Source organism: Geotrypetes seraphini, chromosome 4 (genome assembly GCF_902459505.1).
Source record: "Geotrypetes seraphini chromosome 4, aGeoSer1.1, whole genome shotgun sequence".
Classification (NCBI taxonomy): Eukaryota; Metazoa; Chordata; class Amphibia; order Gymnophiona; family Dermophiidae; genus Geotrypetes; species Geotrypetes seraphini.
The window spans coordinates 72,879,143-72,895,748 of NC_047087.1; positions in this window are offsets into that span (position 1 = coordinate 72,879,143).

A 16,606-nucleotide genomic window follows, 5' to 3' on the forward strand; every position below is an offset into this window, starting at 1 on the left:
AGGGGAGAGAAATACTGCTGCTGCTACTCAGGGAAGGGGGGAGAAATGCTGCACAGGCAAGGGGGGAAATGCTGCACAGGCAAGGGGGTGAGAAATGCTGCTGCTGCACAGGGAAGGGGGAGAGAAATGCTGCCGCTGCAGCACCCAATTGGGGAAAGAGAGGGAAGGAGAGAGAAGGAAGACAAGGGAAAGGAACCAGAGATGTCAAGTCCATGGGAGGGAGGGAAAGGAAAAAAGGAAAGGAGATACTAGACCATGGAGGGGGAGGAAGAGATGCCATGGCATGGGGGGAGGGAAGGGAAGGAGAAAGAGATACCAGACCATGGTGTGGAGTGGGAAGGAAGGAAGGAAAGGAAAAGAGAAAGAGAGAGAGAGATGTCAAAGCATAGGGGAGGGGGTGGAGACAGAAAAATTGAGGGGGTGAATCTGAAATGAATCATGTGCAAAGGAGAGAACGGACACAGGATATACAGTTTATTGAAGGGACATAGAATGAGGGAAGATGCCATATAGAAGAGAGAGAGAGTGGAAAGTAGATGGAAGGGGTAGAGAGAGAGAGGGCAGAAGCTGGGTGGAAGGGGCAAAGAGAGGGCAGATGTTGCATGGAAGGGAGAGAGGACAAACACTGTACAGACAGAAGAGAGCAAAGAGAAGATGATTAAAGCAGAAACGACAAAAGGTAGAAATATTTTTTGTTGCTTTATTTGGAATCAAGTAGTATTGTATCTGTACTGATAAAAGTTTATAAATAGGAAATGGAAATAAGGCAATTTTTTGGACTAAACCCCTTTCCTCAGGTCAAGACAGGATACCATAACAACAGTATACTGTACTGTTCTGAAGAGAGATTTGGCCTCTGAAAGCTAATTAAAAAATGGATTAGTCCAATAAAATTGTATTTTCTTATTTCTCATTATTTTTTTATTTTTATTTGTTAATTTGTAAAGTGGTGATTGTTATGTATCAGTTTTTTCAAATTTACATCTACTGTCTTTATATTTTGCACAGTATTAGGGGACATGTGTCACTGTTTTTGTGGTGTTGTGGTGTTGCATTGTATGCAGAGTCTGGTTTCTTGGCGGTTCAGTTTAACTTTTGTCTACATATTTCTATTTTTAGTTTGTGATTATTCCATATTGGGCGGGGGTGTATCTATGTTCTGTGTGTATGAAAAGGACATAGTTTTCAGTTGGCATTGACTGCAGGATCAATTGACTGTGGGATCTGGCTTGTTTAGTTTTACAATGTATGTGTTGGTGTTTTAGTGCTCACTGTAGTGTTTAAGATGCTGCCTTTTCCTAGGTACACTCTTGTGCAATATGTGGATTGTTACTAAAAATCATATTTTTCATATAGATGAGGGAGGGGTGTGTCAAAAAATGATGGGCCCTGGGTGTCACATATGCTAGGTACACCACTGCTTCTTCACTTATTCTTTGCTATATGGAAGTCAAGTGTTTCAGAGGTTTTCTTGATCATAACCTGCAGACCTAGTCAGAAGACATTAGTAAATTGAAACTGATTTGAAGGAACTTTATCAGACTGAACAATCCACTTTCTACTAGTGCAGTTGATGAACCTTTTTTAGCTGTGCTGGGTTAATGTGTCACAAACACACTCACATAAAATGTAGTTCTACTAAATGCAAAGTTGATTTATGAGGGTCCACAGAAAGTTCTCAGCTCAGCTAACAAAGTTGGGACAGTCTCCATTGAGGGCTATATTGTATACTTAGGGCTCCTTTTACTAAGGTGTATTAGGGCCTTAACACGCGGAATAGCACGCACTAAATTGCCGTGCATGCTAGACTTTAACACCAGCATTGAGCTGGCGTTATTCCAGAAGCGTACCATTGGACAAATACAGCACACAAAAAAGTGAAAAAATCACTTATCCCTTATGATCATCACTTATGCATTTCCTAAGTATTCCAAGCACAACTATCCACTCATGTCCTTTCTGCTGCATAGCCCTTCTAATGTGGAATGCTTTACTACTACCTATATAGCCTGACTCTTCCTTTAGAAAATTCAGATCAGCATTAAAAACTTACCTACTTCAGCAGCCAAGATGAGAGCAGTGAAGGAAAGTGCATCCTGTCTGTCTGTTAGTCTTTAATCTCTCTCTTGCTCTGTTTGGGCTAAATATTACCTTTCTACTAGTATTTCTCCTCCTGTCATTGAAAACTCCATTTTCAATGTGTACACCATCTTGCTATATTACTTGAATAGGCAGTATATTAAATGTAATAAACCATAAACTAAACTATAAAATCTTTAACCTAGCTTGTTGACACACCGGGAGCCAATGAAGCTTCCTCAGAATTGATATAATATGCTTAGATTTTCAACAAATATGTCACTGTTTTTTATGCAATCTGCAAAGTCATAGTCAATGTTCCTGGAAGCTTCACAAACAAAGAAATGTAACAAACTAAATAAGGATAAATATGAGCTTTTAGTGGATGTTGCAACCGGCATAGGCTGATTGTATTCCTCTTTACAAGACACTTGCTTGAGGAGCATAATCAACCTATGCTGGTTACTACATCTACAAAATCCTAGGAAAGACCAATCTGGACCCCTGAAGAAGACCATTTTTGGTTGAAACAAGGACTGTGTTGGATTCTCTTCAATTCACTAAAGTGGGGATAAACTTTATTGTTTTAAAGATTGTGGATTATTATCTTCTTTGTTTTAATAAAGCCTGCATCAGTAACATCAGACTCCACAGTTTCCTTTATCTTAGACTTTCATCCTTCTGAGGATTCATAGGGGTCAATTCTTTGGTTGCTCTTGTAGATATGGATTTTAAAAAGGAACACTGAGAAACCCCATATGAGAGAGGCTTCCACACCGACAAGGTACTATCGAATAGCCTATCCATTTTAAAAGATCACATTCACTGCAGAACAGTTCAACGGGGCTGAAAAAAGATGCAGAAGAGTCCTGTTGAACTTTTCAGTGGGTTTGATCTTTTATAATGGACATACATGTAGCTGCAGTTAAATATTTTCATTTTGTATTGTTTCCTGTATTGTTTATGTGAATTTTTGGTTTATTTGGGGCTTTTTTTGTCCATTTTGTCATTACAGGAGAAATGTGAGGAGTAATACCATTAAGAGTATGCCCTCATTACAAAGAGTGTGTCCTATTTGCAAAGAGGATGAATTCTAGTGATAAGAGTGCATAATTTTACCCAATAGTGTATGTATGCATACTCTTACATAAAGGGCCTGATTCTCTAAAAGTGCGTCCCGATTTTAGGCAGCTGTAGGCGTCCTACAGCTGTCTAATCAGCCAATCGGGATGCACGTTTTTTTAAAAAAATGCTCCCCAGGCAGGCCGCCTATATTGAAGGCGAGGCCCGCAAGACACCTAGGCCCTGATTCTGAATAGGACGCCCGGGAGAGGCGTCCTATTCAGAATCGGCCTAAACTAAACCCCGATTCTGTAACCGGCGTCCATTTCACAGACGCGGGTTAGAGAAACGGGTTAGACTAGAAACAGCACGCTACACTTATTGCGGCAAGGGATCTCTCTGCTGCTATAAGTATAGCAGGCCGCGGCCCCCTGACCAGGAGGGTGCCCAAACCCTCTGCCCGAAGATGCACCCCCCCCGACACTACCGACCGCCCCCCCGACATTACCGATCCCCCCTTCCCCCCCGACAATATCGATAGCTGGCAGGAGGGTGCCCAATCCCTCCTGCCCGAAGACGCACCCCCCCGGCGCTAACCCCCCCCAAACCTCCACTCCACCAAACCTGTTCTTAGAAGGGTCTTGCACGTCTTGAGCCGGCAGGCACGCCTCATCGAAATGAAGCGGGCCCGCCCCTTCCCGGCCCATCCCGCCGAAGCCTAAGGCCTGATTGGCCCAGGCTCTAGAAGCCTGGACCAATCAGGCCTTAGGCATAACGGGTCCGCCCATCCCCACTTAATCTAAGGCCTGATTGGCCAATCAGACCTTAGACTTAGTGGGGATGGGCGGACCCGCTATGCCTAAGGCCTGATTGGTCCAGGCTTCTAGAGCCTGGGCCAATCAGGCCTTAGGCTTCGGCGGGATGGGCCGGGAAGGGGCGGGCCCGCTTCATTTCGACGAGGCGTGCCTGCCGGCTCAAGACGTGCAAGACCCTTCTAAGAACAGGTTTGGTGGAGTGGAGGTTTGGGGGGGGGTTAGCGCCGGGGGGGTGCGTCTTCGGGCAGGAGGGATTGGGCACCCTCCTGCCAGCTATCGATATTGTCGTGGGGGGGATCGGTAATGTCGGGGGGGGGGGGCGGTCGGTAGTGTTGGGGGGGGTGCGTCTTCGAGCAGAGGGTTTGGGCACCCTCCTGGTCAGGGGGCCGCGGCCCGCTATACTTATCGCGGCAGAGAGATCCGTTGCCGCGATAAGTATAGCGGCCGCGTCTACTTACAATGTAGGCCAGCATTTTGCTGGCCTACATTTTAAGCTTCTCCTCTACTAGGGAGACGCGTAGGGCCGCCTAGGTTCAGCCTAAGGCCCGCCTAAGGCCCTTAGACGAGCTTAGGCATCTTGCGGGTCTCCCTAGGCTCCCGGAGGTGCCTTCAGGCTTGCCTGGGGAGCATTTTTTTTTTTAAAAACGTGCATCCCGATTGGCTGATTAGACAGCTGTAGGACGCCTAAAATCGGGATGCACTTTAGAGAATCAGGGCCAAAGAGTGTACCTGTTTTGCAAATTTTGTGTATTTTTTGTAGCATGCTCAGTAGTAACAGCACATGAAAGATAGAAATGTATGTCCTGCTAATTTTCATTTGTTTGTTTGCTTGTTTATATTCTGCCTTTATCAAGGTGGAGCACAAAGCAACATGCATAATAAAATTACATACAAGCATCTAAAATAAATATATGTGATTACTGGGTAAAAGGCTGGAGCACTATCTGTAACTTGCTGAGAATTAAAGAATACTAACATTAAATATTATTGTATTGACTCATTTTGGACTTCGGCAGCCAATATCTGATGATCACTCTAAATTATTAAGAATTTTGCTTAATTTGGCCATTAAAACATCTTAAATCATTGGAAGGATGCATCAATATATAATCTGGTGGAATACTGTGGGGCTCTTAATCAAAACGGAAATACATCTAAAACCTGGCCTAAATCAGCACTTAGATGATCAGTGAGACAAGTCATCCAAGTGCTTATAATTGAACCGGGTTTTAGACAACTTGGGCCTTCACAGTCCTGCAGTACACCCAGAGCTAAAAGGGCGTTTTAGGAAGAGTGGTGAGGGCTGGATTTGGGTGAGACATGGGCAGTCCTAGACATGTTGATCTTTGTTTGAAAGAGTTAATCATAGATATTTTTCTGCAACCTTTAATGTCATCTATTAAATCGTTCATTCAAGACACCACACATTTCTTGCGTTTGTTGAATCAATACCATCCAACTAATACTACACTGCTAGTTAACACTTGATGTACAGTCTTTATACACCAACATTCCACAAGATTTAGCTTTAGTTTGTATTGAAGAAAGTCTCAATCAACGTGAACGACCTCATCAAGTACCTTCTGATTTTTTGATCAAATTACTTTCAATTTCTTTGAAAAAGAATTATTTTACATTTTTGGGCACGTTCTATCAGCAAATGTCAGGTACGGCGATGGGGGCTACATGTGCCCCTTCATTGGCCAATTTATTTATGGCATGCTTTGAAGAGCATTTTGTCTCTACTTCAGAATGGTTCACTGGTGTAACGCTGTGGTGCAGATATATAGATGATATTTTCCTGTTATGGGATGACTCTGAAGTAAATCTGCGTTCATTTGTTTCATTTTTGAATGGTTGTCTTCCGACAATACATTTTGAAATGACATTTGATATTCATCAAATTTCATTTTTGGATGTTCTCATAAAAATACAAGGAGATTATTTCCCCTCTATGTATCGGAAAGTTACCGATAGAAATACTTTCTTGGATTTCTCAAGTTCCCACCCAGTACATTTAAAGGAGAGCTTGCCTAATTTGCAATTTTTGCGGTATCGTCGGCTTTGCTCCACTAAAACTGAGTTTAAGATACAAGCGAAAGTTTTAGGTGAGAAATTGAGAAATTGTGGTTATCCGGAAACCTGTGTTAAGAGGTCTTATACACGGGCATTATACAATCATAAACTATTACAATATGTGGAACTTGTACCTGATAACGATAGATTAGTCTGTGTATTAAGACATTCTCAACAAGCACGTTTTTTTGGCAAAATTCTAAAGAAACACTGGAATTGTCTATCGGTTCATCCGTGTTTTAGGGGTGTGCAGATGACTACCGCTTATTCCAGGAATAAAAACTTACAGGAACTTATTTGTCCTACCAGGAGAGGTGCGATTAAACCTGATATTCAGAATACCCAGGGGGTGAGGAATGGTCATTCAAAATGTGGACATTGCTCTATATGTTCTATTACTTTAGATTGTATTGCATTTATCAAACCAGCAAATAAAAAGAAATATATTTTGAGATCTGCAACTTCATGTGAAACCAGTGGCGTTATTTATGCAATAAAATGCCCATGTCAGTTGTTATATATTGGACAGACATCAAGATCTTTTAAAACACATATCATTGAACATAAATCCTGCCTTACTTGTAATAAGTTGGAACATTGTTTGGACTTCCATCAATCATTTTGCGAGATGTGATGCTGGATTATTGAGAAATTGTATGCACCATAGTAGGGAGGTGATTTTAAAGAGCTATTACGGCGATGTGAGCAAAAATGGATTTTTCAATTACAAACATGTATTCCGAGAGGCTTGAATGCCAGAATTGAACGGCGAGCCTTTTTTTAGATAAACAATCTTGTTGATCGGTTCGCTCAAATTGTATCCCTCCTGATTGGTGAATCCCGATGTCAGCACGCACTCTTAAACTGAGACAGATGCCAAGTCGCCATTTTCTTGAAGAAGATTTTTGAAGCAGTAACTCGTTTCTAAATGTGAGTGAAATTTAACTCTGCATATTATGAAAAGAAAACTAAGTTATTAACTGACTGTTTTTTTGTTATCTTTTAGTAATTCCCCTGATGCAGCAGTTTTTGCGAAACAGGGCCTGTCGGGAAAGATATTCAAGAAGCTGAATTGAGTCTTTGCACAGGGAGACTGTATACTAATTGAGCAGCTGTGATCTGTTCCGTATCTGAGGACAATTTTGTGATAAGTGCAGATTCCTTATTCTGACTATAAGTTTTTTTGATTATAAGAATTTGATAATATAGATGCACTGCACTTTAACAGAGTTTTTCTATGACCAAGGATGTGTCTCCTATGACAATTCAGTATTTGTCATAGCAGTTTCCTGAGTTTATTCTCAGGGAACACTGAGGTCTTTTCTCCGTATTTATGGAATCTCTAATTAGTCTCAGATAACTGGATAGTTACAGTGAATACTTTTTGGTGGTACATTGCATCAGTCCTAGACATAATCATACTGCATGTATAACCAAAAGTTTAACAACACTGCCTAGATGGAACTTGGACGTTGTGACTTAGGCCATCTAAAACCAGGTCTAAGTCACTAAAAGATATCTAAAGTGGCCAGATAACCACTGCAGGGACCCTTACACATTCCCTCAGTGATCACTGACCCCGCTCCCCCCACCACTATAAAATTCATAATAAAAACATCACATATCTGCCTCCAGAACATCAGAACCTGACAGCCTGGCATAGGAAAAACTAGTAGAGCTGCACAGAGGTGACTTAAGTAGTCTGGGGGGTGGGCTAGTGAACCATGGAAAGGAGGATCCAGGCACATAAGCCACTCTAACCACTGCATGCATGGTGGAACATGTGCACCCCCCCAAAACCTTTTTGTACTGCCATATAAGTGGCACCAGCAGCCATAAGGGCTATTGGGGTGATAGGTGTGTCTAGTAGGTTCTAGGGGGTGTTTTGGGGGCTCACCATGACCTTTAAGGTTGTTGTGGTGAGATGTGTATGTGGCACCCTTTTTGTGAAGTTCAAGGCAGTGCCCTGTAAGGTACCCCACTACTCTGGTGCAATGTTTGGGTGTCAAGTCCATCACTTTGCTGACCCTGCCCACATCCAAAAGGTCTTTTTCTAGGCATTTTTGACTTGGACAAATTTTTGGTTGAAATGGGGTATAAAGATAGATGACTTAGCAGTCTGGACGATCAGACGACTGAACGTACAGGTAGACGATTTTTAAAAAAAATATATTTTTGACGTATTTTTCAAAAATGGACTTTTTCCATGTCTGACTTTGAGCAACTGGCTTAGGCTCAAAACGGACTTAGACGTATCTTTTGATTATACCCCTCCACTTGTATAACTGCTAAATTTGAACGTGTTGCTGCAGAAAGATGAAGGGCTCCTTTTATCAAGCTGCGGTAGGCGGTTAATGCACGGAATACCGCGCGTTCAACCGCCTGCCGCGCTGGTCACTAATGCCTTCATTGACGAGGCGTTAGTTTTTTGGTGTGCCGCGGGGGTTAGTGCATGATGAAATGTCCGACACGCTAACCCCTGTAGCGCACCTTGATAAAAGGAGTCCTAAATGTCGCTTATGTGCTCTTTCGCGGCCCCTCTGCACCAAGGAGAGGAGCGTGGGAGCCCTGCTCCGCCCCCCTCCCGACACAGGAGAGCCGACCTTCTTTAAAAACTACAGCCCGGAGGAACCTGCCTCTCTCGCGGCCCCCTCTGCACCAAGGAGAGGAGCGTGGGAGCCCTGCTCCGCCCTCCTCCTGACACAGGAGAGCCGACCTTCTTTAACAACTACAGCCCGGAGGAACCTGCCTCTTTCGCGGCCCCCTCTGCACCAATGAGAGGAGCGTGGGAGCCCTGCTCCGCCCCCCTCCCGACACAGGAGAGCCGATCTTCTTTAAAAACTACAGCCCGGAGGAACCTGCCTCTTTCGCGGCCCCTCTGCACCAAGGAGAGGAGCGTGGGAGCCCTGCTCCGCCCTTCTCCCGACACAGGAGAGCCGACCTTCTTTAAAAACTACAGCCCGGAGGAACCTGCCTCTTTCGCGGCCCCCTCTGCACCAAGGAGAGGAGCGTGGGAGCCCTGCTCCGCCCCCCTTCCGACACAGGAGAGCCGACTTTTCCAAATACTCATAACCCAACAGCCTATCCAGTTCTCCATCCTGACGCTTATCCAGCTTAGTTATCATAGTCCACCCTTCTCCAAAGACCAGGCTCCACGCCAACGCTCTTCCTCTACTGACTCAAACTACCCAGCTCCCACCCCGACAAAGCTCTCCCCTTAAATAAAAAAAAATTAAAATTAAAATTAAAAAAAAAAACATTTTACAAATTATCTAATCATGAAACCGCCTTCATGGCTCCTTCTCCTCCTGCTCTGCTCCTCTCCCCTCACCACCCCCTGCTTGAAACCTCCTTCCCCCAACCTCCCCAACCTCTCCATTGATTTCAATATCTGCCCTGGCCTCAGAATCCCCACGTTGCTGCGCACCAGAAACCATCCCTCCAAAAAAAACCCTCGTAGAGTCAATCACGCATCCCTAAAACCTATCCCCCCCGCAAATCTCCCCAACCTTGCCTCTGAATCGCTCACCCCAGTCCCTACACTCTATTGCAACGCCAGATCCGCTTGCAATAAGATTCAAATCTTGAAGTACCTACTTGAAGACTCTGACCCGGGATTCCTTTGCATCACGGAATCTTGGATCACAAAAGACGACACATTCACACAAAATGAACTCTGCTCCCACGGCTATCAAGGTCTCTTCTCTCCCAGAACTAACCGAAAAGGAGGAGGCTTGGCACTAATTCACAAATCATTCTTCGATGTCCAGCTCATCGAAAAGAGCAGCCACACCTCTTTAGAATACATGCTAGTCTCAGTCAATGACGAGCTCCAACCTCACCCACTGGGTATCCTACTTCTCTACCGCCCTCCTACCCCTTGGAACAAATCCTCTGAGCTCGTTCTCGAAACCATATCAAATGCCTTCCTCAAATTCCAAAGACTCTTGATCATCGGGGACATCAATCTCCACCTTGATGACAACATGGATACGATCGAACTAAAGAGCTTCCTCACCTCTCTCGGATTTTCCCCCCCTTCACCTTCCCCATCCCATGAAAAGGGACACACCTTAGACCTCATCAGTTTCCTGGACCTTACCACCTACAAAACCTCAGTCGACGACACCATCTGGGAACAGGTCCCCTGGTCCGACCACTTCCTTGGGACCTTCCGCCTCCCCATTTTCATGTCGCACCTTGGGACTCCTCCCCGCTCCTCTAACTCCATCACTTTTCGCAAAAAAATTTAAAGCAACCTGTTCTGGCCACAATTCCTCAAAAATCTCTCCTCTGCACCTAAGCCTACAGACCCTGAATCTAACTGGCACAACTGGACCGCCCTCTCCGAATCCACCTTCCACTCCCTCGCCCCCCTTTCAACCAAATCTGTCTCCTATCCTCGCAAAGCCCCCTGGTACCTCCCCCATCATAGAGTACTTAAGCAGAAATGTCGAGCCCTGGAGCGCAAATGGAAAAAAATCTAACTCCCCCATAGATAGACAAACCTGGAGAGCCAACATTAAGCTCTACAATTCAGCACTAAAAAAAGCAAAGATGAACTTCTACGGTGAGAAAATCTCCAGATCTAATAACCAGAGTAGTACACTTTTCAAAATCTGGCGCTCTTTAACCTCCAAATCAGACTCCACCTCTCTCCCCTCCTCTCCCCCAGCCGAAGCACTAGCAAAATTCTTCAATGAAAAGGTCACTTCCCTACGATGCTCCTTCCCTCCTGCAGTCTCCTACAACTCCCTGGTACCCACTGACCCCAACCCTACTCTAGTGACCTCTAGCGCTATCCCAGCCGACAGACTCTGGTCTTCCTTTGAGCACGTATTCGAATCCCTCACCCTTAAAATCTGTCTCAAACTGAAATCTTGCAATTGTTCTTTAGACCCATTTCCCTCCTACCTCTACGAGGAAATATCCTCTCAGGCCATCTCTTCCATCACCAAACTCTTAAACTCCGCCCTACATTCGGGCCTATTTTCCCCAGAAATGGGCCATATTGTTTTATCCCCTCTACTGAAAAAACCCGACCTCGACCCCTCTTTACCATCCAGCTATCGCCCAATAGCAAATATCCCTCTCCTAACTAAGATGCTTGAGTCCATCATATCGACCCAACTTTCATCCTACCTTGAGAAATTCTCCATTCTCCTACCTTACCAATATGGCTTTCGCCCCAATTTTAGTATTGGTTCCTATTGATCTCCCTAATCTCCAAGATTCAACAACTTCATTCCCACAACAAGTTTGCCGTCCTCCTGCAATTCGATCTTTCTGCCGCTTTCGACGTCGTCCACCATGATATTCTAATTTACCAACTCTCTGAGATTGGCATCTCCTCTACAGTCCTTGAATGGTTCTCAAAATTCCTCCGTTCCCGATCCTACATTGTCAACATGAATGGCACCTCATCCTCTCCCTGGACACCAACCTGCGGAGTCCCGCAAGGCTCTCCTCTATCGCCTATTCTCTTCAACATTTATATGTCCTCTCTAAAACTCCTCCATCTATCCCCCCTTGAAACAATTTACACCTATGCTGATGACATCCTTGTCCTTCTTGAGACTGACTCAAATCTCACTAATCTCTCAGAGAACATTTCCTCTTGTATCTCGAACCTCCAATCTTGGGCCCACACCGTCCAAATGAAATTGAATGAATCCAAGACAAAACTTCTTTGGCTCGGCCCAAACTTATCTCAGCTACCCACCTCAATCCCGCTGTCCTCTGGCTCCACCCTGCAACTCGAATTCTCCAGCAAGGTCCTGAGTGTCATTATCGACTCCACTCTGTCCTTCAATGACCACCTCAACTCCCTGGTGAAAAAATGTTATTTCAGCCTTCACATGCTGAGGAAAGTAAGATCTTGTTTCCACCAAAATAATTTTGCCGTTCTCATCCAATCTATCATCCTCTCCAGACTGGACTATTGCAATTCTATCTTTATAAGCCTAACAAAGAAAAACCTTCACAGACTCCAATGGATTCAAAATGCCGCAGCCAAGCTTATCTTTTCAAAAAGTAAATTTGATCATGTCTCACCGCTCCTCCTCAAGCTTCACTGGCTTCCGGTAATTCTCAGAGTCCATTTCAAATGCATCTGCCTAACCTTCAAGATCGTCCACGGCATCCTCCCTCCACTAATTCCGCTTTCTTGGAACTCCTCAAATCCTAATACCACCAGACCCACCCAAAAACTGAAGCTATCCTTCCCCTCCCTAAAAGGCATCTCCCTCCCAGGAATACTGGGAACTTCCCTCCACTTCAGACTCACCGAGCTCTGGAACAACCTCACCTCCCCCCTCCGGAACCTGAATGCTCTCCAACCCTTCCGTAAACTTCTGAAAACCTGGTTATTCTCAAAAACCTAACTCTTCCTCCTCTTTTCACATCCTAGCCCTCTAACTTCCCTCCACCCTCTGACCCTTATCTAGTTCTTACCTTGTAGTTCCTTTCTCATTACAACTCCTGTAAACCGCGCCGAGCTCCACAACCATGGAGATGGTGCGGTATATAAACCTAAGGTTTAGTTTAGTTTAGTGTTAAATAAATTTAATGAAATATGGGAGCCATTAGAACAGGGGTAGGCAATTCTGGTCCTTGAGAGGCGGAGCCAGGTCAGGTTTTCAGGATCTCCACCATGAATATGTATGAGATGGATTTGCATGCACTGCCTCTTTGAGATGGAAATCTCATGCATATTTATTATGGATATCCTGAAAATCTGACCTGGCTCCGGCTTTTGAGGACCGGAATTGTCTACCCCTGCATTAGAACATTACAATTATGTGCCTGTTAAACCATGATGGTTTGTTTGAATGAGGTGTATATCCATACAGTCTTGTTGTATTTATGATAGTATTAATGAGTAAATGTTAATTGTTTGTATTGTTTCTTCTTTTTCTGTTTTATTATACATATGACGTTATAATACATTGTTCTGTATTTTGTGCAAATACTAATAAAAATTATTGAACATGAAAACGCAATATATATATATATATATATATATATATAATTTTACAATATGTAACCAAACCTTCAAATCCTGTTAACAACATACTTCAATACATTCCTGAACATCTGAGTACACAAACCACCTGCACAATCTATCACTGATATGCAGCTGAAATCAATATTTATTTGAGAGGAAAAAAAGTTCATGGGGAACTTTATCGCTTAATACAAAATTGACAATTTGTTATTCTTTTTAATTAAAAAGCCCGAGAGCCTGTCTCGACGGGCGGCACTAACGCGGAGCTGGGTGGCCTGCGTTTGCCGTCCGTCGGGGGGGGGGGGCGGATAGGAGGAGGGGGATAGAAAAATTTTAAAGAGGGAAGGAGGTCTTTCACAATGTGGGAAGGACCTCCTATAAGGTTAAATTGGGGCCGCAGGGTGGGGTAGGGTGGGGGGGTATATAAGCTGTAGGCTCGGAGGACCGTAACGGTTTCCGGTCCTCCGAGGCAGCTTTCCCGCCCTCCCGCCCATTAGTTCAGTGCGAGGTAGAGTGGTGAGTTTTGTTTTTGTTTTGTTTTTTTTGTTTTTTGGGTTGGCGGTATCCCGAGCTACTGGCGGCTGGTCTCATCATGGGATGAGTGGTAGGCCGGCTGGGAGCCGTGCCGGTGGGTCGGATGACCCTGGACAATGGGGCATGTGGGGACATGCCACCCCTCGGACCCTTGCTTAGACGGCAGGGTCGGGGGCCATCTTCATCTATGCCGGTAGCTCGGGATCAGGGGTCACAATGGTGGGTTCCATTGTGGCGGTTTAATTAGACAAAAGGTTATGTAATGATGTTTATTATGTTGTTTACTATATGTAAATTGTATTTAAATATGTTTTACAATAAACAGTGCTGCGGCCAGGTTTATCCACTCAGGTCTATGTTTTTATTGGTGAAAGGGTTGGGATTGGTATTTAAGGTTAAAGGTATGCATTGGGGAAGCGGGCCACTCCAGCTTCCGCTGTTATTACAGTGTTCACATTTGAAGCATCCTGAAGTAAAAAAAAACCAAACAAACACATTTCAGCATTCTTATCCCGCCAATAAATGTCTCAACACCTCTTCAGTCTTTTGTAGTTTTGGGTTGTTTTTTTTTTTTTCTTTTCAAGTTAAGAGCAATTGAGGGTTTTTCCTTTCACCATTTGAACTGCATAGAAAAGAGTGTCATCAGTATCCCAGATAATCCTGGATAGAAGGAACATAAAGCTCAAAGAGAAGCCTCAAATCCCAAACTGGATAAACAAGTTAATGCCGCAATTAAATGCAAGTTTGTATGTCATCTACCAAACCTTTTGAAACATATTCTTCCCTCTAAGACACCAGTGATACATCTGTTCTTCATTTCTTGGATCATCCCTGAACATATTGATACATTTTTACTGTGCTCATGTATGCCACCTTTCTGAAACATATTTTTAGTTTTTAGGGGCTTTTTTTTTTTTTTTGCTTTTGGATCATTGGATTAAACGGAGTATAAAAAGCTTTTATGCTCCAACAAGCTATTGAAAAAAAGCTTTCTTCAGTTCCGAGAGATGTTTTCATGTTATGCCTTAATAGAAATTATATGGGGTTCATACTAAAGTTTAATATACACAAAATGAACACTTTAGAAACTAACGCCCTGATTCTATAAATGATGCCTAAGTCCTAAGCCCCATTGAGCTCACTTGTCAATCATCCGCTAGGTGCCGTTTATAGAATTGCGCCTAGTGGTGCCTAAGTCAACCAAGGCCAAAATCTGCCTCAAATCCACCCTTAACCAAGCCTACTTGCTGGTAGGCGCCTTGGTATAGACCCCCCTACCTTGAAGTGGTAATAATAATAATAACAGTTTATATACCGCAATACCGTTAAGTTCTATGCGGTTTACAAAAGATTATTGAGGTACAAGTTGAGTTGACGTACAAGTTGAATTAACTTAAGGGATGTGGGGAACAATTGGGAGAAAGGGCAAGAGAGGGGAAAGAGGGAAGTGGGTCAGCTGTCTAGGTCTTTCGGGAATAGGTGGGTTTTGAGGCATTTTCTGAATATCTCATAAGTGATGGGCAATAGGAGTTGTTCTAGGTCTTTACCCCATAGAGCAGCCTGATGTGAGAGAAGATGCTCATGGTGTTTTTTTAGTTTGCATCCTCTAACCGGGGGAGAAACGAAGTGCGAGTTGGAGCTTCTCTTGTGTTTGTTGGCTGAGAAGGAGAATAGGTCAGTGATGTAATTAGGGGTTAGACCGTAGAAAACTTTAAAACAGAGGCAGACGAACTTAAACTTTACACGAGCTTCCATCGGCAACCAGTGTAGCTGTTTGAAGTATGGCGTCACGTGATCGAACTTCTTTAGACCGAAGATTAGTCTGACCGCAGTGTTTTGCACTAGTTGCAATCGTCGCATATTCTTTTGAGGGATTGATAAGTGGACGATGTTACAGTAGTCGAGTTGACTTAATACGAGGGATTGTACCAAGATTCTGAAGACAGAGTTATCAAAGTATGCTTTAATGGATTTAAGTTTCCAGAGGGTGAAAACTCTTTTTGATTATGGAGTCCACCTGATCTTTCATGGTGAGGCATTGGTCCAGAGTTACACCCAGTATTTTAATGGTGGGCTGTATGGGATAGTTATGTTTGTTGATGTCTAGTGGGATTTTGGTGTCAAGAGGGTGCGGTGAAGCGACAAAGAATTTTGTTTTCTCAGTATTGAGCTTGAGTTTGAAGTTTGTCGTCCAATGTTCCATCAAGTTTATGGCTTCTGATGCTTTTGGAATTGTTTCTGAGATAGAGTTGGCAAATGGGATAATAATTGTGAAGTCATCAGCGTAACTGAATAATTTTATCCCCAGCTGGGTTAATTGAACGCTCAGTGAGGTCATGTAGATATTGAAAAGCAGAGGGGATAGTGGGGACCCTTGCGGAACGCCGGATGGGTTGCTCCAGGTGTTGGAGAGGTCATTGTAGACCCCCCTACCAAGTTTATTTTAACGGGGTTTTTTTTCCCCATATCTTTATTCATTTTTAAACCAACATCAAGTGCAACATATTATCAAACAATGTACAAATTAAACAGCACTTAATTCCATCAAATGATATAATAAATACATATCCCTTCCCCCCACCCTTCCATACAGTATAAATATAGGCAAGAATAATACAAATGACCAAAATAAGCAGATTACAATTAAAAAATAAATTAAATACATATATTCCCCACCCACCCTATCATACCTTCCGAAGGCAGAGGCAGCAGAAGTAGTCATTGTTTGGAGGGAGAGAGAAACATAGAAGGGTGGTGGAGGGAGAGAAAGGGGGCAGCTGCTGATGGAATTGGTGTGCAGGGAAAGGGGAGAGAGACATAAGGGGGAAGGATACTGGAAGGAATTTGGTTAGAGGGAAAGAAAGGGAGCAGATGCTGGTGGAAGTGGGGGGGGGGAGAGAGAAAGGAAAGATTGAAATGCCAGACCATGGGGATGTGAGAGAGGGGAGGAGAGGATAGAGATGCCAGACCATTGGAGGAGGGAAGGGAAGAAGGTGGATGCCAGACCAATGGGGGTGAAGGGACAGATGGAAGA